The sequence below is a fragment of the Ailuropoda melanoleuca genome, chromosome 5 (assembly GCF_002007445.2).
Source record: "Ailuropoda melanoleuca isolate Jingjing chromosome 5, ASM200744v2, whole genome shotgun sequence".
NCBI lineage: Eukaryota > Metazoa > Chordata > Mammalia > Carnivora > Ursidae > Ailuropoda > Ailuropoda melanoleuca.
The window spans coordinates 44967552-44990859 of record NC_048222.1 but is presented as its reverse complement, the minus strand read 5'-3'; the positions used below and the strand labels follow the sequence as shown (position 1 = coordinate 44990859).

General features: G+C 44.1%; 1 long non-coding RNA gene across 1 annotated transcript; it reads left to right on the top strand.

Annotated features, from left to right (window-relative positions):
* The first annotated feature begins 17148 nt into the window (after positions 1–17148).
* LOC109490584 lies at positions 17149–18395 on the top strand. The gene is made up of 3 exons (XR_002143911.1): positions 17149–17296; positions 17907–17989; positions 18272–18395. It is a non-coding gene; the product is annotated as an uncharacterized LOC109490584 (long non-coding RNA).
* Positions 18396–23308: the final 4913 nt, after the last annotated feature.

Genomic DNA, 23308 nt, shown 5'->3' with positions numbered 1-23308 from the left:
GTTTCCAGCTCCCCTGAAAGTGTTCTGTTAATTGCGTATTTAGGACCACTGGGCAGGTGGCCGCTGCATCCTCACACACATTTGTTGTGGGAGAAATTATAAGATTTCTTCCACTTTTCCTGAATCAGTATCTATTAAGGGGATTAAACAACACACACACACACACACACACACAGCTGTGTACTGTCCTTGTCATCTGATAAAAGAAAAGACACTTCGACACCAAACTATGGTCTGCAGCCCATGTTCTTCGGAGCTCGCCTGCTCTGCTCTGGATGGCATCGCTAGGGCCTACATTTGAAGGGTTCCCCCCACCCCCACCGCCCCGAGATGTGCCCTGGAGTCTATTAGGTTTGGGAGTTGTATTCCAGCTCCTTCTCTCCCTCTGTTACGCAGTCAGCATTCTCCATGGCAGGCTCCTCTGTGGACCCCAGTTCCTTGATCTTTACATAATGCCTCTTACCCACTAAGCTCTCCACCATCCTTGGCAAGAGGCCACACAACTCACAGTGTGTGAGAGAAAAACCCTTCCTTTTTGCTGCCTTTCCAAACTGCTGCCCCAGGAGGGCACAGGGACAAAGATGGAGGTCTAGGCCTCACAAGAACATGGCTTCCCCTTCTCAGGAGGGCGGCAGCTGATGTCACTTTGAACCACTGGCTTATGAAGCATTCTCATGCCACCCGTGTTTAGATGTGCCACTGTCTCCTACTGTTAGCGTCTTTGAGCCAATTATATACAGAGGGGTCTTTTTTGTCTTGAGCTTCTGAAAAGTGTGGCTGTTTACTTCCTAGTTCTCCTGGGTCCCTTTTCAATGCTGGAACATTCTTCAAGTCTTCCTTTCAGTCAAGTGCCTTCACGTCCTGTCTCCTCCTCCCCTATCAAAGCCAAAGGTCAGGTTTCCTTTGCAAGGGGCCAGGTACATCATCATACCAAGGTGAAGAAGACCCATAGTCCCGTCTCTGACATTCAGCTTGGGGACCATGGGAGGTCTCAGCGGCCAACAGGAATGTTGCCTGGATTTATGGGGATCTATACATATGCCCTTCCCGGGGAGACAGGGGACAGATGCATTTCTGAAATCGCTGGAACACAGATGGACTGTTCTTATCATGCCTGCTTTGTGATATGCCGTATTGTATCCATAGGGTATGGTTAGATCTTTTCCCAGGACTTTCCCTAAATTTCTTTCAGGAATGTGCAAGGCTGTTTTCTTGCTCTCTTTCTCCTTCCCTCTGACCTCTCTCTTCCATCTTCTTAGCAGCCTCCCTCATGCCCAGTGTCTCGGTGTCCTCCTGAGCTCCAACCTGTCAGAATCTACTCTAAACTCTTTTGATAAGAGGCCAGATAATTCGCACTAGGGCCGAGGGACCCACGGGTTTCCATTTTTGCTCACAACCTCTGTTTCCCAGGGGAAGAGTTCCCTGGGGATGAGGAATGTTAGCAGAGGTTTATGGGGATCTACACATTTTCCCCTTTCTTAGAGAGGAGTGACTGATGTCACTTCTGAAACCACTGACTTATGAGTGGATTATGGGTTCTCATCCTTTCTGCTTTGACCCCTGTCTTCTGTGACTGGTAGCACCCCTCACAGCTGTATCTAGAGCATTTCCCAGGGCCTGCTGTAGAGTTTCTTGAAGTTTGGGTGTTTGTCTTCTGGCTTCCCCATCCCTTACCCCTCAGTTGATCTCACTGAGCTCTCCTCTCTGGTGTTTAGACCCTTCGTGTTCTGTCTCTTCCCTTATTCATACCAGCTCTCGGTTACCCTCTGGAATGCAGTCATATAACTCTTATTGAAGTAAAAAATACAGCTTCTTTTTCTTCTTCTTCTTCTTTTGTTATTTGTTTGTTTTTTGACCAAGATTGTAGCTGGATGCCCCCGCCCCTCCATCTCAGGAGAGGGGCAATGTATTATTTCTGAAATCTTTGGCTTTTTGATGGCTTCAGGTGAAATTGAGAATAATAATATGGTAGAGGGAGGGGACTTTTCCAAGATGGCCCTTTTTGTATGTGTGTGTCAGAGGTGGAAGGAGGACTACAGGTTAACCGCACCCTAGAATGAAGCCTGTGTTTATCCTCTTAGGTGATAGAAGTGTCTGGGCAGGATGTCAAGTGATATAGGTGTTTGGTGCAAGGTCAGACCTCTGAAGGTACTGACGTTCCCCTTAGGATGAGTTTTAGGGCTGTTGTGTAGGGGCCTGTGTGGGGGACAGGGTAATGGATGTCTCCTGCTCTCACTTCCATATCTAAAGACAGAGGGGGAGGGGAGCCATGTCCTTTCCTTTTCTGATTCTGGGTCCCTTTGCTGGGGGGCCCACAAAGCTCTACCTCTCCTCTGGCCCTTTCTCTTTTGGCCATTCTACTGTCTGGTCTTTCCTGAATGGAGGAGAATGGGGGGGGGGGGGAAATTTGGAAAACCTGGTGAATACAAAAAAAGAAGAAAATAAAGATCAGTTGAAACCAATGTCCCAGAAAGTAGTACTCTAAAGAGAAAAAGAAGAAAATATGTATATATACTTGGAGCCCTATTTCCAGGCCCCTAACTTAATATATGGACCCTTGGTCAAGAATCTTTGCTCTCAAAAAGGTCTTGCATAGGGTTGTGAATACTCTATTAAGGTGAAATGTGTGGTGGATAGGCAGTTATCCTTGATTTCACGCCCTCCAAGAGAAGGATCTTGGGGGATGGGGTATTATTGTGAGTCTCGCCTTTAGACACGGGCGATGGATGGGTTGGGACTGTGTGAAGAAGATGTTCAGACAAGACCATCTTCCGAGAGATTCAAATTTTGTGTTATATTTTGGTTTGAAATGTAGATCCAGGCCACAGTGAGGGACTGGAGGGTGCCTAAGGAGGTACTTTCGAGAAACAGAGTTCTAAAGCCAGGCAGTCAGATCAGTAGCTCCTTCCTTAGCAATCTCTTGATGTTATCTGCTCCTTTTGACAGCATTTGAAGGCACCTCAATGTCCTGAGCCTGGCTTGCACCCCAGCACAGCTGGACATGGCTCACTCCCTGGACCAGCCCTTCGAACCCTGGGAGCAGGTCCAGGGAGGGACAGAATGGGCTCTGTAATGCATCAGAGAGATATTCTTGCAGGTAGTCCGTTGCTCCTCCTTGCCTTGGTTCCTGTGCTTTTTATCTCGGTCTCCAAATTATCCCATTGTCCCTGTGAAAAGAGAAAAAATGTTAAGCAGCATCTGTCTCCATATGAACTGTAGAGAGAGCAGTGATATATGGGGCAGGTTTGGGGGAATGATTTGGAAATGCCGTACAGTTTGTTGTGGCAAGGGAGGGAAAGGAGTGAGTCTATACCTGGTGGCACCCTAGGGGTCTGAAGGACCAGCAGATGCTTCCAAACCAATCCTGGGCCCAGAAACCCATTTGCCACAGGATGGGAAAAACAAAGGAAAGGGCAGATGCATGTTGATATGGGAGAAGTTGTCAAATGTTCCCTGCTTCCCACAACCCTTTTCCTGATGTCATGTTAAAATTCAGGATACTGTGAACTAGCTCAGCTGGTCTCAGAGTCCATGGACAAATGACATTTACACGTTAACAAGACAGAATGATTGTGGGCTTGACAACTTTTTCTCTAGCCCAGTAAGAACACTGGAACAAAAATTCAGAAAGCAAAGCCACTTTGCATTATTAGGGGTCATTTTATTAAAAAAAACAAAAAAAATTTGACACCCCAAAATAGGAAGGACTGTCAGAATACAGGAAAAGCTTTCTTTCTTCCTTTTGCTTGCACCAAGGGAAAACGTCTTCCTGGCCCTCTTCACTCTTCGGACTGGGATTGGCATCCACCCCACTCATCCAGCCCTAGCTCCCCCGGAGCCACCTCAGTGTCGCACAGCTCTCTATGCCTCTCACCCAGCACTTGGTGAGAAACAGTTTCATATCCATGATAGGCTTATGCAGATCTACTGTTTCTCCGTTCTGGGGGCAAGGTAGGTGAGGCCCCTTCAAAAACCTCTGACTGACAGAACACAGGTTCTGTGTCCTCCTCATACCCTGCTTTGGAACATGCCCCCCTTCTGTCCTTTGGGGGTATTTCTGGGGCGTTGGAATCTTTCTGTCCCACGGCTTGCACCAGACGTGGCTGGAAAATAACAAGATTGACTGTTTGCTCCCCCAGCTACTGCCTGCGCACCATCTGCTACTTCCTACAGTCACCTCCTAGGTATATCCATCCATTCCCTCGATATTCTCTCTCTTCTACCTGTGCAAAATCAACTCCCAAGTTGTCACTCTTCTAAGAGACTGGAGAATTCACTAAGGTGAAGACCGTAACTCCCTCCCTGACCACTTGTGATTTGTTGAGCTCGTTCCCAAGGGAGAGATGGATGGGCCTACAAGAATATAGCCTGAGGCTCTTGGGTGTCTGCACTTTTTCTCCCATTCTGGGGGTGGGAGGAGGTTCACTGGGTCATTTTTGAGATAATTTGACTTATTAATGGATTATCGGGTCCTGTCCTGCAAGCTTAATGCTATGCCATGTTCTCTGTAAAAGACGTTGCTGGAGTCTGTATGGAGCCTTCCTGAAGCCTGCCCTTGATCCATCGAGGAGGTTTGACTTAATGGCTTGCCAGCTTCTCCATCTCCCGTTTTGATGCTGCATTAACTCTTCACAGCCCTCTTTCGGGGGCCCAGAGCCTTCACGTTGTTTCCCACTCCCCTATCAAAACCAGTTCTCGTCCATTTTTAGAGAAGGGGCCAGAGAACTAGTGAACAAGACTGTGAAAGTCCCCCAGCCCCGTTCTTTCTCCCTTTCCAAGCTGCTGCCAATGGAGAGTGCAGGCACCTAGAATCCGGCCTGAAGTGTACAGGAATCTGTGCTGTCCCCCTTTTCCAGATACAACTAATGTATCACTTCTGAAGCTGCTCGCTCTGGGTAAACTTTCTGGATCCTCGCCCTCTCTGCTTTGGGGCCGTCACCCTGTGCAGGAAAGGGAATGTCTAGGTTTGCATAGAATCTTTATTCAGGGACTGCCCTTGACCTTTTTCTGAAATAAGGAAGCTTTGTGTCTTCCACCTCCCCATAAAGCACTGCTTTCCATTCTCCTAACAAGGGCTTTACAGTAATTTAGTCTGCTCGCTTCTTCCTGATAAAACTCTCAGCTGTCCTTTGGCATAAGGCCAGAATAATTCACACTAAGGTGAAAAAAGCATAGAGCTCCCCATTTTGTCAATTCAAGTTATTGTACAAGTGATGGGTCCAATGATTCTAAGTAGTGAGACCTGAACTTTTATTAAGGATTTGAGCTTTTCCCACTTCCTGGAGTGGGGGGGGGGGCAGTATTATACACGAGGCCGCTGGTGCCCTCTTGAAATCTCTGACTTATACACAGACTTCTATGTTGTCCCACTATCCTGTTTTAGACTTCTTTTCCCTTATGAATTACTTACAATGTATTTTCTTGTTCTCCTACCTCAACTTCTGTAAGATTGCGGCAGGCGTTCTGTCTCCTCTCCACTTTTAAGCCCGTCTCTCATTTTTCCTTTGGGAAAAGAATGAGATAATTCAGAATATGATAGCCAAGTTCCACTTTTTTTCTTTCAGAGCAATGACAGTTCTTTGGACCACAGTAATAAAGTTCTAATGACTGCATGTCACACCACTGCTTGGGGTAACTCTTGAGAAAAGCAATGTGAGGAGGACCCTAAGTCACTTTCCTCGGCAAAAGCTGCCCTGTTGAGCAGGGAACTCCGAGTCCCAACCAGTCAGTTCTGGGAACTGCCCCAGGGTCTTAGAGAAAACTAGCCCAGAGGGTAGCCACAGGTTTAGTGTCTTTCAGGTTGTTTTATCAGCCTCTTGCTGATGCTGCTCTTTCAAGGATTGTTTAAGTAAGTCCCTAAAGAGATCTGTATCTAAAAATGTTAGTATTTAGGCAGTTGCTCAGGAAGGATCCTGAGACAAAACTGCAAGTAGTAGAGCTGAGAAAGCGCTAGATTGGGACAAAGATCTGTTTTAGTTCTGGTTCTGCCATCTTCCAGCAAAAGGGAATAGTCCCCTGCCTGAACTTTTTGATCCTCTCTTTTCTCATGGACAAAATTGGTATACTACAACCCACCACACAGAGGTGGGAGGTTGAAGGTTAAAAGGCTCTCTGTGGGGTGTGAAGCGGGTAACGAAAGTTACTTGTCATTGTGGTACTTAACGGCCCTGAGGGCTGCCAGCTGCCATTTGCACACCCTTGTCTACCACGGCGCTCCCATTCTTCCCAATCAATAGCAAATTGTCTACTTGGAGATCAGGCCTTCTGAACGTGGACTTTGTAGACTCTGGTTTACAAAACTCCTGAAATCGGATGCAAAAGCACATTTGTATATGTGAGTAGGATGTTTCTAAGGAGAAGATTAATAAGGTTTATTCAGATTCCCCATGAGATTCCAACCTCTACAGTTTCAGATGTGGAATTTGAGAGCTAAACCTTTGATTTCATCATCACCCTCCTACAGTGGTCTAAGGATCTAGCAAATTTAACAGTGTTGTCTGGTGTAAGGTAGAGTATTTGAAAATGAAACTATTAGGGAAAATCTGTGACGTGCTCACTGGCATAAATTAACTGATTGCCTGCAAGCTGAAGGAAGGCAAAGCAGCAACTCTGCCTATATGATTGTCAGCTGTTTGACACTGAGCAAGCCCCTTCCCCCTCGCTGACCTTCAGTGACCTCCTCTGTAAAATGAGAAGATGAACTCTGTGTTCCCAAAGTCCCTCAACAACTCCAACATAATATAATTCTCTTAGGAAGCAGGATGAAAGCAGACCTAGATCACTATAGTAAATGAAAAAGAATTGGGAGAAAAAGGTAATTTGTGCCTAAGATTTCTTGATTCCAGGGACTTCATCCCTGATAATGTTCTGAGAGTGAGTCTGCTGCTCAGAAAGTTCCAAGGTGAAAGAAGTAGAACTGCTCCAAGAAACTTGGATATGCCAGACTGGACTGCCCCCCATTCTGAGGTCCACAATCAAACTCTCAGGACTCCTCATGGCCTTTCGGCCCTGACTCATCTCATACATCACCACCCAGTCGGTGCCAGAACCACGAGAGGTGCCTGCTTGTATCTTCAGGCTTCATGATCGGGAAACAGCTGTGGAGCAGAACACCTCCCTGCAAACACTTCCATCCCCATGTAAGTCAAAGAGCACCACTCAACATAGCAGAATGGGAGATGGGGGAGGAAAGCAGAGTTTGCGCCTTTGCAGGATCCGCCACGCACCCTAACTCCGCAGGCTGGAGTACAAGGGATGCAGAAACCTTTGAGAAATGTTCGTTCATTCCGAGTTGGGTCAGTTGCATTTTCTAAGAGTAGTAGTAAGTTACCTAGATTATTTCATTATTTACCTTTTTATAAAATATTCATGGATGTATACTGTCTAGCTTTTGGTATACATTTCTACCCATCGTCACTTAATAAGACATAAATTTTAGGGGAATAGGATAAAGGCAGATGAACTCTATTAGAAGGAGAGGAGGGGTGGATCTTTTTTTTTTAAGATTTTATTTATTTATTTGACAGAGATAGAGACAGCCAACGAGAGAGGGAACACAAGCAGGGGGAGTGGGACCACAAGCAGGGGGAGTGGGAGAGGAAGAAGCAGGCTTCCAGCAGAGGAGTCTGATGTGGGGCTCAATCCCAGAACGCCGGGATCATCCCCTGAGCCAAAGGCAAATGCTCAACGACTGAGCCATCCAGGCGCCCCAAGGGGTGGATCCTAACATTGCGCATTACCCTAGCTAAGGTAGGACATCAAAGTCAATGATTTTGGGATGCCAGAGACAGTTGAGCAGAGTAGTGTGTTTGCCATAACTTTTCTGGGAGGGAGTATGAAAAAAGAAAGGTTTTTGAAGAGAGAAGAAAGGAAAATGTCTACTCCATTGTGTTGCCATACATGCTATACCTAGACCAGAGGTATGAGGAACCTTTCATCCTCCACTTTTAAGGGCCTGGACATTTTTTAATAACAAAAAACAGTATTCGTGTGGTCTCATATAGATGTCCAAGAAATTAGGAAGAATTTGGAGTAAAAGGCAAAATGTCCCATTTATTTCCTACCTGTCCTTGCAAAGTAGCAAATGCCAAAACCTCTCATTCATCTTTCATTTCTTTTCTTTCTCTGTCTTTATATACATGCATATATGTACACATGCTCCATTTTTCACTCATATTTTTCGGGTGATTGCATATTTGTATATATGAGTCTTTCTCATTTCTTGGCAGTTGCATGCTATTCCATAAACACGTTGATGGTTTGTTAGGTCGTCACCCTATTACAGTCATCACAGTGACCATACTCCCAGATAATCTCTCCTTTTTCACATGTACAAGTCCATTATCTCTTAAAAAGGAGTGGAAGCTATGTGAATTTTAACTACTCAATATACACTTTTCCTTTATAAGAAGAATTCTAAACTATTCCACTCAACACATGCCTTTTGAATTAAGAACACAGAACTCTCCTTATTTTCACTCATTAAAATAACTAATTTTAAAAATAGAACTAATTTTCTTATTTCACATAGGGTAGGTAGTAGAGAAATAGAGAGGAAAACAGGCAAATGAGGAAAAAACAGATAAGACCTTCATGATGTCTAAAGACCAGTGAGGCGAAGGTCTAGTGTATTGTCACTAAACACAAAAATACCTTCTCAGCTTTTAAATTTACAGATAGGTAAATTTTAATAGACATGCAGTAAATATTCATTGAAAAAAGAGAGACTACACCACTTCAAAGTTCCTTGAAACATTAACAAAATTGACGACTTATCATACCACAAAGAAAACCTTGGTAAATTCCCCAAAGTAGAAATCTTATATTGAAAATTTTATAGACAGCATTCTCTGGATATAATTAACAAAACTGAAACTCAAGAGATTAAAAAAGACTATCACGTGGAAAAAATTTGAACATTCTTACCGCTTGAGTACAACAGGAAATGAATACTAAAATTGTAGAATATCCATAAAATAATAATCACGAAAACAACAAATATTATAACCTGTAGGATTCAGCAAAAATATATTGAAAAAAATTGCTAGCCTTAAATTCTTTTAAATAAAAAATAGTTAAAATTATTGGGCACCTGGGTGCCTCAGGGAATTAAGCTCTTGCCTTTGGCTCAGGTCATGATCCCAAGGTCCTGGGATAGAGTCCCACATTGGGCTCCCTGCTCAGCAGGGAGCCGGCTTCTCCCTCTCTTCCCAGCTCCTGCTCTCTTTCACAATCTGTCTCTCTCTCCAATAAATAAATAAAAATATTTAAGAAATAATTAAAATTATCTACTGCATTCAGCTCAAAAAACTGGAAAGCAGAAAGAAATAATTCATTGATAAAGATTAAAATGGAGGGGGTCAGAGTTAAGATGGCGGAGGAGTAGGGGACCCCATTTACACCCGGTCCCCTGAGTCGAGCTGGATAGGTATGAGACCAGCCTGACATCCACAGAATCAGCCTGAGACGCAGGAAGATACATCTGGATCTCTACAAATGAACATCTCCAGCACTGAGTATCGAGGTACGAAGGGGAGCTGTGAAACCGCGTACAGATATCGGAAGATAAAGGGAAGGGGGAGGGAGCTGCGGCGTTCGGGCGCCGGGAAGCGGTAGCCACCTGCATGGGGGGAGTGGGCGGACTCGCACCCGTGAGAGAGCAGACTGAGACTGTGAGCCGGGAGCCCACGCCACCAGACTTCTCACGGAACTCCGGTGTGCTCACTGGAACCAGACTGAGACCGGGAGCTCCGGAGCACGCGGGAGCGGCTGGTGGCTGGCGGTGTTAGAAACACAAAGAACAGAGACTCGCCGACCCTGGAAGTGAGGGCTGGGACGCCAGCTGTGGGGCGCACATACCAGGACGCTGCAGGGTTGAGCAGCACCAACAGAAACAGAATTAAAGTGGCCAGAACATCAGTGGAGAACAGTCCGCGATGCCTCTGTTCTGAGACAGAGGCTGAGATTCAGCCACTGCTGCTCTGACTCTCAGAAGAGGCACAGCAAACCACCAGGGAAAGCCAGAGAGAACAAAAGCCTGGAAATACCGGCTCACAGCATGATCATCCCCATCCCCCCTCGCAGGGGACACGGAGACTCTACCAAAACAGGGTTGCCTGAGTATCCGCGCAGCAGGCCCCTCCCCCAGAAGGCAAGCTGAAAAATCAAGAAGCCCATATCCCTAAGATCCCTATAAAACAAGGGCGCACGGCCTGGGTCCTGGTCAATAATTTGGGCTCTGGACAACCCCGCAACCTCTCCTCATCAGAATGACAAGAAGGAGAAATCTCCCCCAGCAAAGAAAAGACAATGAGTCTGTGGCCTCTGCCACAGAACTAATGGATATGGATATAACCAAATTATCAGAAATGGAATTCAGAGTAACAATGGTCAAGATGACGTGTAGACTTGAAAAAAGGATTAACGAAAATGTTAATGAGAATATAGAATCTCTAAGGGTGGAAATGAGAGCGAATCTGGCAGAAATTAAAAATTCTGTGAGCCAAATGCAGGCAAAACTAGAGGCTCTGACGGCCAGGGTGAATGAGGCAGAAGAACGTATCAGCGAACTGGAGGATGGGTTAGTAGAAGAGAAAGCTAAAATAGAATCTGGACTCAAAAAAACCCACGCTCAGGAATGTAGGTTATGGGAGATTACTGACTCAATGAAACGTTCCAATGTCAGAATCATCGGCATCCCCGAGGGGGTGGAGAAAAACAGAGGTCTAGAAGAGATATTTGAACAAATTGTAGCTGAAAACTTCCCTAATCTAGCAAGGGAAACAAGCATTCGTGTCCAAGAGGCAGAGAGGACCCCATCCAAGCTCAACCAGGACAAACCTACGCCACGGCATGTCATAGTGCAATTCGCAAATATTAGATCCAAGGATACAGTATTGAAAGCGGCCAGGGCAAAGAAATTTCTCACGTACCAAGGCAAAGGTATCAGGATTACGTCAGACCTGTCTACAGAGACCTGGAATGAGAGAAAGGCTTGGGGGGGCATTTTTAAAGCTCTTTCAGAGAAAAACATGCAGCCAAGGATCCTTTATCCAGCAAAGCTGTCATTCAGAATTGATGGAGAAATAAAGACGTTCCAAAATCGCCAATCATTAACCAATTTCGTAACCACGAAACCAGCCCTACAGGAGATATTAAGGGGGGCTCTATAAAGGTAAAAAGGCCCCAAGAGTGATACAGAGCAGCAAGTCACAACCGATACAAAGACTTTAAAGAGAAATGGCATCATTAAAATCATATCTGTCAATAATCTCTATCAATCTAAATGGCTTAAACTCTCCCATAAAACGCCACAGGGTTGCAGATTGGATAAAAAGACATGACCCATCCATTTGCTGTCTACAAGAGACTCATTTTGAACCCAAAGATGCATTCAGACTTAGAGTAAGGGGATGGAGTACCATCTTCCACGCAAATGGACCTCAAAAGAAAGCTGGAGTAGCAATTCTCATATCAGATAGACTGGATTTTAAACTAGAGGCCATAGAGAGAGATACAGAAGGGCACTATATTATTCTTAAAGGAAGTATTCAACAAGTGGATATGACAATTATTAATATATATGCCCCCAACAGGGGAGCAGCAAGATACACAAGCCAACTCTTAACCAAAATAAAGAGACATATAGATAAGAACACAGTAATAGTAGGGGACCTCAACACCCCACTATCAGAAATAGACAGAACACCCTGGCAAAAACTAAGCAAAGAATCAAAGGCTTTGAATGCCATACTCGACGAGTTGGACCTCATAGATATATATAGAACACTACACCCCAGAACCAAAGAATACTCATTCTATTCAAATGCCCATGGAACATTCTCAAGAATAGATCATGCTCTGGGACACAAAACAGGTCTCAGCCAATACCAAAAGATTGAAATTATCCCCTGCATATTCTCAGACCACAACGCTCTGAAATTGGAACTCAACCACAAGGAAAAACCTGGAAGAAACTCAAACACTTGGAGGCTAAGAACCATCCTGCTCAAGAATGACTCGATAAACCAGGAAATCAAAAAACAAATTAAACAANCGTTACCTTGGAATTAACTTAACCAGAGACGTAAAGGACCTATATCCTAGAAACTATAGATCACTTTTGAAAGATATTGAGGAAGACATAAAAAGATGGAAAAATATTCCATGCTCATGGATTGGAAGAATTAACATAGTTAAAATGTCCATACTACCCAGAGCAATCTACACTTTCAATGCTATCCCGATCAAAATACCGAGGACATTTTTCAAAGAACTGGAACAAATAGTCCTTAAATTTGTATGGAACCAGAAAAGGCCCCGAATCTCCAAGGAACTGTTGAAAAGGAAAAACAAAGCTGGGGGCATCACAATGCCGGATTTCGAGCTGTACTACAAAGCTGTGATCACAAAGACAGCATGGTACTGGCACAAAAACAGACACATCGACCAATGGAACAGAATAGAGAACCCAGAAATGGACCCTCGGCTCTTTGGGCAACTAATCTTTGATAAAGCAGGAAAAAACATCCGGTGGAAAAAAGACAGTCTCTTCAATAAATGGTGCTGGGAAAATTGGACAGCTACATGCAAAAGAATGAAACTTGACCACTCTCTCACACCATACACAAAAATAAACTCCAAATGGATGAAAGACCTCAATGTGAGACAGGAATCCATCAAAATTCTAGAAGAGAACATAGGCAACAACTTCTACGACATCGGCCAAAGCAACCTTTTTCATGACACATCTCCAAAGGCAAGAGAAACGAAAGATAAAATGAACTTGTGGGGCTTCATCAAGATAAGAAGCTTCTGCACAGCCAAGGAAACAGTCAAAAAAACTAAGAGACAGCCCACGGAATGGGAGAATATATTTGCAAAGGACACCACAGATAAAGGACTGGTATCCAAGATCTACAAAGAACTTCTCAAACTCAATACGCGAGAAACAAACAAATCATAAAATGGGCAGAAGATATGAACAGACACTTTTCCAATGGGGACATCCAACTGGCTAACAGACACATGAAAAAATGTTCTAAATCATTAGCCACCAGGGAAATTCAAATCAAAACCACACTAAGATACCACCTTACGCCAGTTAGAATTCCAAAAATTGACAAGGCAAGAAACAACAATTGCTGGAGAGGATGTGGAGAAAGGGGATCCCTCCTACATTGTGGGTGGGAATGCAAGTTGGTACAGCCACACTGGAAAACAGTGTGAAGGTCCCTTAAAAAGTTAAAATTGAGCTACCCTATGACCCAGCCATTGCACTACTGGGTATTTACCTCAAAGATACAGACATAGTGAAGAGAAGGGCCATATGCACCCAACTGTTCATAGCAGCATTGTCCACAATAGCCAAATCGTGGAAGGAACCGAGATGCCCTTCAACAGATGACTGGATTAAGAAGATGTGGTCAATATATACAATGGAATATTACTCAGCTACCAGAAAGAACGAATTCTCAACATTTGCTGCAACATGGACGGCACTGGAGGAGATAATGCTAAGTGAAATAAGTCAAGCAGAGAAAGACAATTATCATATGATTTTTCTCATCTATGGAACATAAGAACTAGGAAGATCGGTAGGGGAAGAAAGGGATAAAGAAAGGGGGGAGTAATCAGAAGGGGGAATGAAGCATGAGAGACTCTGGACTCTGAGAAACAAACTGAGGGCTTCAGAGGGGAGGGGGTGGGGGGAATGGGATAGACTGGTGATGGGTAGTAAGGAGGGCACGTATTGCATGGGTGCACTGGGTGTTATATGCAACTAATGAATCATAGAACTTTACATCAGAAACCAGGGATGTACTGTATGGTGACTAACATAATATAATAAAAAAAATTTTTTTAAAGATAAAAATGAAAAGCATTGGGGCGCCTGGCTGAATCAGTTGGCAGTGGATGTGACTCTTGATCTCAAGGTTGTGAGTTTGAGCCTCTTGCTGTGCATAGATCCTACTAAAAATAAATAAAATAGAAAAGCATTATATTAAATAGGAAAAGGACAAATATAAAAGCTGGTTATTTGAATGAAAAGTAGATTAACTCTTTGAAAAATAAATTCTATAACCTAGTCAAGGAAAAGGAGGGGCAGTAATACTACCCAAAATAAGAAAATTAACCGCCAATGCGAAAAAAATGATAATCACTAGAATTACAAGTGGTTCTTTTTCTCACCTCTAGGCAAACATATTTGAACATGTGGGCTAAATGAATTATTTTTCAGAAAATTGTCAGAAAGCAACTACTACACTCCAAAACGCACTGGACCTAGATGGTTTCATGGAGAGATTCTATACAAACTGTAGAAAACTGTTTACTAGACCCACAACTTAGAAAAACAAATCTACCAATTTTTTTTTAAAGAAGCATCATATTAATGGCAGAGAATCTAGGATGGCCAAAATTATTTTTCAAATAAAGGATAAAAGTGGAAGACTTACCTGCCTGATTTCAAGACAGTGTGGTATTGGCATAAAGATAAACATACAGATCAATGGAATATGAAAGAGAATATAGAAGTTGTTCCACATAAATATAGGTTAATTGGTTTTCAACAAATTTTCCAAGGTAATCTAATAGGGAAGGGAAAATCCAACAAACGGTGCTGAAACAACAGATGTGTATGTGGAGAAAAAATTGAACCTCTTAATTCACATCATACACAAAAATTAATTCAAAATGTATCACAACCCTATATATAAGAACTAAAACTACAAAACTTCTAAAACCCACAAGAAAACAGAAAATTTTTGTGACCATGGGCCAGGCAAAGATTCCTTAGATATGTCACAAAGAGTAGTAACAATAAATGAACATTCTTGATAAGCCTGACTTCATCAAAATTTCAAACTTGAACTTTCCCAAAGACACCACTAAGAAAGCAAAGGTAAGCCACCAACTAGGAAATGTTATTTGTAAAATACAATATCCCAAAAAGGATTTATATATAGAATACATGAAGGATTTTTACAACTCAATAACAAGACAAACGGCCCAATTTTAAAAGTGGACAAAAGATGGTGATGTATGGAAGTGTTGAATCACCATACTATACACCTGAAACTAATAAAACACCGTATGTTAACTGGACTTAAAATTAAAACTTAAAAAAAAAACAGTGAGCAAAAGATGTAAACAGACACTTCATTAAAGAAGATACATGAGTAGTAAATAGGCGTAGGGAACGGCTTTGCCATGGCACCCTGCCAACCCCGCAGACAGAGGCCTGAGTCTGGACATAATGCCCCATGATCCCCCCGGAGCAGGAGAGGATCGGAGGCTTGTGAGGATCTCAAGGCAGTCTCCCCTGAGAGGCTTCCATGAGACCGCTTCATCTCTCCTCCTGGGATCTGATCTGGCTTTCTGCCCCTGCCCCCAACCCCACCCCAGAATAGAGCTGCCTCTTGGCTGGAGTCTAGATTTGGCTCCTCAGCAATGGGGTTTCCCATATCTCACGTTGCAGTCGTCTAGCCTCTCTTGTCTCAGTCAGCCTTTTTGCTGCGTGGGGCAAGAACCATGGGGAGCTGGCATCTTTGGCTTACTCTTCTCTTCATTGTCTGTACAAGTAAAGGTCTAATTTGAAAAGTGGCTCATTGTATCTTTATAAGCTGAATCATCCAGGCCCGAGCTTTGTCACCTGCATGTGAGCTTGACAATAAGCACATGAAAAGATTCTCAACATCATTAGTTACCAGGGAAGTGCAAATTAAAACCATAGTGAGATACTGCTGACCACCAGTTAGGAAGTCTAGCATGACAAAGAATGACCATACCCACTGCTGGAGAGCACGTGGAGCACCTGGAAAGCTCAGACGCTTCAGATGGAAAGGTGAAATAGTACGACTATTTTGGGAAACATTTTGGTAATTCCTTAAAGAGTTAAACATAGACCAACCATATGACCCTGCCATTCCACTGTCTGGTATTTACCAAAAAGAAATAAAAGCATATGTCCACACGAGTCTTCTACCTGAATACTATAGCAGTTTTATTTGTAATAGCTAAAAACTGGAAATAACCCAATGTCTGTCAAAAAGTAAATGAATAAACAGAGTGGTATGTCCATATAAAGGAATACTAGTCAGCAATAAAAAGGAACAACTATTGAAAGCAGAATGAAATCATTAAACCATACCAGATAGTACATATTATATGATTCCACTTATATAAAATTCTAAAAAATGCAAACAAGTCTATAGTGACAGAAAGCAGAGTCGGGATTGCCTGGGGATGGGAGGTGAGGGTCATGAGGCAATTTGGGGAATATGTTTAATATCTTTATCATAGTGATGGCTTCATGAGTGTGTACATATGTCAATACTCATCCAATTTTATACTTAAAAATGTGCACTTCATTGTATATCGACTATAACTCAATGAAGACATATAAAAATGCAACCTGATCTAATATGAGGTGTTTTTTTAATGCACTCTGGCTTCCATGAGAAGGGACTGCGGGGGGTAGGAGTAGAAGCAGGGAGTCCTTATGGGCCTGGGGCAGTCATCTGCATGAGGGATGCTGATGGCTGTGGCAACAGTGGAAATGGAGGGAGGGGACAGATTTGAGATCTATTTTAAGAACTAAACAATAATTGCTGGCAGTTTGATGTCTCTTCTGGAGGAAATTCTCTTTTGGGTCTCTGGTCCAGGTCATACAAATGTGATATAATTTTTCATGGTTTCCTCCACTCATCAGTGTTCCCAATTGCATACTTACTTGTAATAATATTCTATTAGTGTTTATCTTCACCACTAGACCCCAAGTACCACCAGGGAAGAGTCTGTAGGACTTACCACTCTGTGCCAAGTGCCTTGCCCAGTGCCTGTCATGCAGAAGGGTTATACGGTAGTTTTAAAACATGTCTGCATAGTCTTTCATTTTTCTGTCACCAAGACGTGTCCTGTATTCCAAAGCTAGGTCTTCAGAGGTAAGAGAACTTCTACCCAGATTTCTATTGTTTGTTCTGGTTTTAAGTCATTACATTTGGGGGCAGTTTTTTATCCAGAAATAGATAATTAGAGCAAGTTCAGTAAATATTTTTTGAATGAACAACAAGCTCTGTTTTGCTTCAGCTCTGTGTGAGACTTGAGTCACAGACATGTTTTCTCTTCCCCATCAGGTCCTAAAGATCCTGCAAGGTCTGACACAGAAACAGAAGTCTGTGTTCTTCAGACCTGTCAAGAGGAGTCATGGAAACTCTCTGCCCTCAAACCCCACAGAGAACACTGCAAGGCTATGGAAAGTCGGCCCTGGCAAGGATCTCAAGAGAATAGCTTGCTTGTGAGTTCTTAACCCTGAACACCTTCAAGGGAACAGTCATGCACGCACAGTGTGCGCACGCACGCGTGTGTGTGTGTGTACATATTTTCCTGGAAAGAGAGTCAGTCCCCAGACCCTAACTTCTTTCAAATTTTCAAGACTCTGTGCCCAAAATGGTAGGACCTTCCTTTCCAGTCCCAACTGTCTCAACTTCTAGATTAAGAAACTGAGACTACTTCTTTTCCTGGTAGTAAGGTAAACTAGGTACCCTGAGTAAGCTTTCTTCCGAAAACAAATTCTGAATAAGATGTTTAAATTTTTTTTAAAAGATTTTATTTATTTATTTGACAGAGACAGCCAGGGAGAGAGGGAACACAAGCAGGGGGAGTGGGAGAGAAAGAAGCAGGCTCCCAGTGGAGCAGGGAGCCCGATGCAGGGCTCTATCCCAGGACCCTGGGATCACGCCCTGAGCCAAAGGCAGACACTTAACAACTGAGCCACCCAGGATCCCCAAATGTTTAAATTTTCTTAAGCACACTGTTGAGCTAGGAAGAAAATAAGACGTACTTGGGCCCAAAACCCAAGAATCCGGAGAGCTAAGTTAAGCCTTGAAACCCACTTTTACCTTTAGGACTTCGTAAAGCCAGCCGATCTGTGACAGAACTCCCAGTGTTGAAAATGAACTCGAACTTCAGTTTTCACAGCCTCATGGAGGTAAGGTGATAGGAAAGAAACCAGGCCACTCAAGGTGGGGGGTCAAATAAAACCCTACCCCCCACATAAGATTGGGACCCAAGGACTACACCTTCAGTAAATGGATGACCTACATAGAAGCACCACCACCTCCCAACAGCCTGCAAAGAAATGTACCTACTTTATATTCAAGGGCAGATAAACCATCCCTTGAGAATTCATAATCACAAGTCATCCCGCATAAGGGTTTGAAACCCCTTCACAACACTCCCTTTGTCTCCCTTTCTTTCCTACCCTGGCCAGGATCTGGGAGGCAGGGCAGCGAGGAAGCCTCAGAAGAACCTTCTCCAGCCAGCGCCTGAGGAACACCGGCCACTTCTGCCGGTGAAGTCTCCCATGGGGACCCCAGCCCCCAGGCCTGCTCACTGACGTGTGGAAGAACCTAGAGCCTGGGGAGGCTGAGGGCTCAGGCCTCTGGGGGGCCTGGACTTCGGCAGAAGCTGTGCCGCCCCTGGAGAGAAGTTGTTCCCTCCTCCTGGGTCCAAGCCCACGCTGACTTGGGGATGTGGCCCGGGGGTGGCCCAGGGGGCTCTCCACTCGCTTCCCCAAGGTACCTGGCTCTCCGGCTGTGTTCTTCCTCTGGGCTGTGGAACCTTCTGCGGAGGCTCTCTCCTCAGGATGAGGAAAGCAGATGTCGCTCTCCCCCGCCCCCACCCTAGGCCCCCAGATATCCCCTCCTCCCCACAGGACACTGCTTCCCGCCCTGTTTAACTCTGCAGTGACCGCTGGTACCCCAACATGCAGTGAGCGGGGGATGGGAGCGGGGCGACATCTGCCTCCCAGTCCCACGCTCAGGCTCGGGGCCTGGGTCTGGAAGGGAAGGAGGTCGATCCGCCACGAGGCTGGGTCCCTCCGGGGAGGACCCGGCCCGCCCGGGACAGGGGTCACCAGGGCAGGTCTGCTGGGTTCCGGCCTGGGCCCAGGGCTGGTGGCTCAGATGCATCTGTCTGTGGGCAGGGCAGGCTTGGAAAGGCCCAGAGCAAACCCGCAGGACCCCTCACCTGCCTTTTCACAGTGCTTTCCCTCCACCCGTCAGTGGATCTCAGGCACCCGTGGGATTGTATTTTCGGGAAAACGGGCGGTGTGGTGCCCCGGCTCATCAAAGTAGCCGTTGTCGCTGGAACGAGTCCCACAGACAGCGCGTTCCCACCAGAGCCAGCGGGTCTCAGCTGCGGCTGCGAGCGAATCACTGAGAGCTTTTAAAACATGCCGACGTCCAGGCTGCACCCCATACCCTGAAATCAGTGTCTCTAAGGGTGGGCACGGGCGGGGCGGGGGTGTGTTTTAAATGACCCGGATGATCCAAACGGGCAGCACTCGAGCCGCGCAGACGGGGTCCTTAGGGCTCAGAGAGGTAAAGCCAAGTGGAAGGGGCCTAGAGGCCCAGATGGAACCAAGCAGGTGTCCCCCAGCTTTCCGAGGATCCAGGCTTCCTGTGGGACCCTGAGGCCTCCGGATGGCCAGGGAGCTTGGCTCCTTTGGCTGAGAAGACATTTCTGCCACCTCTTGCTCAAAGCACGGGGCTACGGCCCCTCCAAGCCCAGAGCGCAGTGGGTCACCTCCACTCACCAGCCTCGGGTTCCTCTCACTGGAAAGGCGCGCACTTTGGTGAGGGGGAGGATGTATGTTGTATAGCAGCCAGGAATGGAAAATATAAAAAGCCCATGGGAGCCAGCAAGGTTCGCACCAGGACCAAAGTCCAGATAAGAGGAGAAAGTCTATCTGTGGAGGCCCCGGGGCTGGCCACCCATCCCCTGTATCTCAGGCTGTCTCCATCTTCAGGGTTTCAGCAAGCCTCTCCTGGGTCAGAGGAAAGTCCAGGGGTGGTGACCCCAAGGTAGGCTTGTCAGATGTTCTGATATATACAGGTATGTCCCTATATAATGATTTCATCCCATATCCTATGTACCTTGTCAGAATGCCCTAAACGTCTTCACGTTTTTTTTTTTGGTTTTGTTTTGTTTTTTGCAATTATGTTTTCAGCAATTCAAGCTTTTTGCCTCTGCCAGTTATTGGTACAACATTTAAATGGTAACACTAGCTGAACTCCTTTACCACCTCCTACCATTTGGCTAAAGGAAGATCAAAAGAGAGGAACAACAAGGAAAGCATTTATTTTTCGTATTCACCAGAGAGGAAAACTACTATTAAAATTTCTTTGAGTATAGTTGACACACAATGTTCTCACATTAGCTTCGGATGCATGACATAGCGATCGGATTTCTCTCTGCATCGTTCCGTGCTCACAAGCATAGCTACCAGCAGTCACCATACAACACTATTACAATATCATTGTATTTCCTAGGCAATGCCTTTTATTCTCACAACTTATTCATTGGGAAAACTATCAGCCAAAGCCCCAAATCCAGAAAGTAACCACCAATTAGAAATAATTTCGGATCAATACACAAAGTCAGACGCTTTTAGTCCAGAAGAGCTTGTGGAGACATGACCACTAAGTACAATGCATCTTGGATGAGTTCCATGAACAGAAAAAGGACATTAGTTGAAAATTAAGGTGAATTTGAATAAAGAAGGGTTTTAATAAGAGTGAGTCATTGGTTCATTAATTGTGACAAACATACCATACTGAGGTAAGATGTAAAGAGAATAGATATATGGGGAGTTGCTACCATCTTCATAATTTTTCTGCAAATCGAACTATTCTAAAATTAATACTTAAAAAAAGGAAAAAAAAAAAAAACACTGGGTATGGAGACACCAATGGCCTTCCCTGGGCAGAAATGCTGCATAAGCGTTGCTAGGGGAAGAGTGCATCCTCGGTGGCCCCATAAGAGGAAGAGAGGACACAGAAGCCTGTGTGTGGATTCTGCCAGCCTCCATTGATGTCTTTTCCCTGTATGATCTGGCTCTGTATCCTCTCTGTATATCCCTATAAGTCTTAGTAATGAATATGACTATTTGTGGAGTCCATGAGTTCTGTGCACAAGTTTCTGAGTGTAGGAGCAGTCTTGCACACCCCTGACACACTTGCCAGTGTTCTTCAAGTCTCTGGGATTCAAAACCCCATTGGTTCTCTTAACAATAGTAGTTGCGAGAATGCCAGTTTATTTAAAGCACTGAAATAATAGTTAAATGCTAAAGAAAAGGCTCCAAAAATCCACTGAGCCTATTTTTTTCTTGCTCATAATTTTCAATATCTCTTTAGCAATAGGATTATGCATGTTGAAAGAAGAGCAAACAGCTTTATTACAGAACTCCATTGCTAAATGCATTCATTGTTGAATGCATTAAAGAAAATATTGGCAAAATAGTAATCCATTTAAATGTCAATGCTGCTCTTAAAAGGAACAAAAGTGTGTATGAATAGGTAAATTCCTACTTGAAGTAGATAATTATCATGCTACTTGCCATGACTCTTTTTAAAAGTGATTTCATCCCTTGAAGAATTTTATTCTTTTTCATAGAGCTACTAAATATTCTTCCAGCAGGGAGCAAGTAAAATTTTCATGTGCGGGGTTGAAGAATAATGGAATAAAATTTGATGACAATGCTTTTTTTTTGTCAGTGAACATTTTTAAAAGTCACGGATCAAAAGATCTGATGCAATCCTGAAGAACGGAAAAGCAATTTATGCCAGAAAGGATAGTATGAAGTGTTTCACTGAATACATTTAGAAGGCTGTTCTCAGAGTTATTAACTCTATATGCTCTGTAAACTGGCTTATAATGCAAATACAGAGTGTTTGCTCATTAATGTTCAGTAATGTTCAGGAGACAAAAGAACGACAGGAGTTAGCTGAGACCATTGTAGAAGCTATCTTACAGTGCAGTGGACTTAGACTGTGCCTATAAGGAATTTTTTTAAAGATTTTGTTTATTTATTTGAGAGAGCAAGCATGAGTTGGGGGGAAGGGCAGAGGGAGAGGGAGAAGTAGGCTCCCCACCTAGCCAGAGGAGGGAGCCCGAAGTAGGGCTCCATCCCGGGACCCCAGGATCATGACCTGAGCCAAAGACAGACAATTAACCAACTGAGCCACCCAGGTGCCCCTGTAAAGAATTTAATAAGCAAATCCTACATCACAAAGATCTATCAGAGAACAGCCAAAGCATCCGGGAAATATAATTAAAGAGGCATGTAATTTAGATATCTTGGATATTTCAGATAGATAAAAAATAATTTTTACTTTCAATATGCTCCATGCAATACTTTTCTTTTATCTCAGTGTACATTGTATAGGCAATTAGAAATAACTTACATGTAACTAGGCATCTTGCGTTTTTATTTGTTAAATCTGGCAATCTTTGACACTTGTCTGGAGACACAGCCAGTCAATCACTGAGCCAGGACTTGAACCTTGAAAATCTCACTTCAGAGTCTGTCTGAAACTACAACACCATCTTGATGAAAAATAATGTTCAGCCTCCAATTATAGTGCTCAACTATCATTAAAGTTGGAGCATAAAATAAAGACAAGTTTAGACATGCAATGAATCCTTGGTTATAATTTACAGAGACACTGATTCAGGCTAGATTAATCAAAAATATCTTTTCAAAAAGATCATCCTGCATACAGGAAGTGTAGAAGTAGGGCTGGCCCCAGAATTCATGAATTCCCTGACTCAGCAACGACATCAAGGACTCGGGTTCTTTCCATCCCCCCACTCATATCTTTGTTACTGATTTTATCTTCGAGCTTGTAGCAAGATAAACACAGGTGCTCCAGGCACTTCAGTAGCCATGGGAAGTTGGTACTCTGTCTCTTCTGGTGTTTTTCTATTAGAAACAAGAAAACTTTCCCCAGAATATCCCCCTGAAGGCTTCTCCTTAGAACTCATTTATCCAGGTTGGGTCCCATGTTCATTTTCGAACCAGTCACTGACACATGGGTGGAATTAGCATTATTGGCTTTGACAAATTATCTGGAGTAGAATGGATGTTGTCTAGTCGACTGCAATATCCACAAAGTCTAAACAATTTTATTTCTCACACTCCTAATTTTTCTAGGGAAGCTTCTCATGTAGAGTTCCACCAGATGTGGGTGTGAGCCAAGGAAGCCCTCAGGACCCCGGCAGAAAGAAGGTTGCACACTCACTGGGTGATTTGAGTGGAATTTAATAAAGGAACTACTTGCCAGTGTGATTGCCGAGCTTAAAGAAATGTGCAAGGTACAATGCAGTAGCTGTGGAGACTCTTGGGTCTGAAAGAACAAGGCAAAGGAACAGGTCTTGGAATCCTGAGAGAGTATCTTCAAGGAGAGGGCCACCCAACAGGCACAGTGACCTTGGTAGAGGGACGCTGCCAGTCCCCAGCAACCTG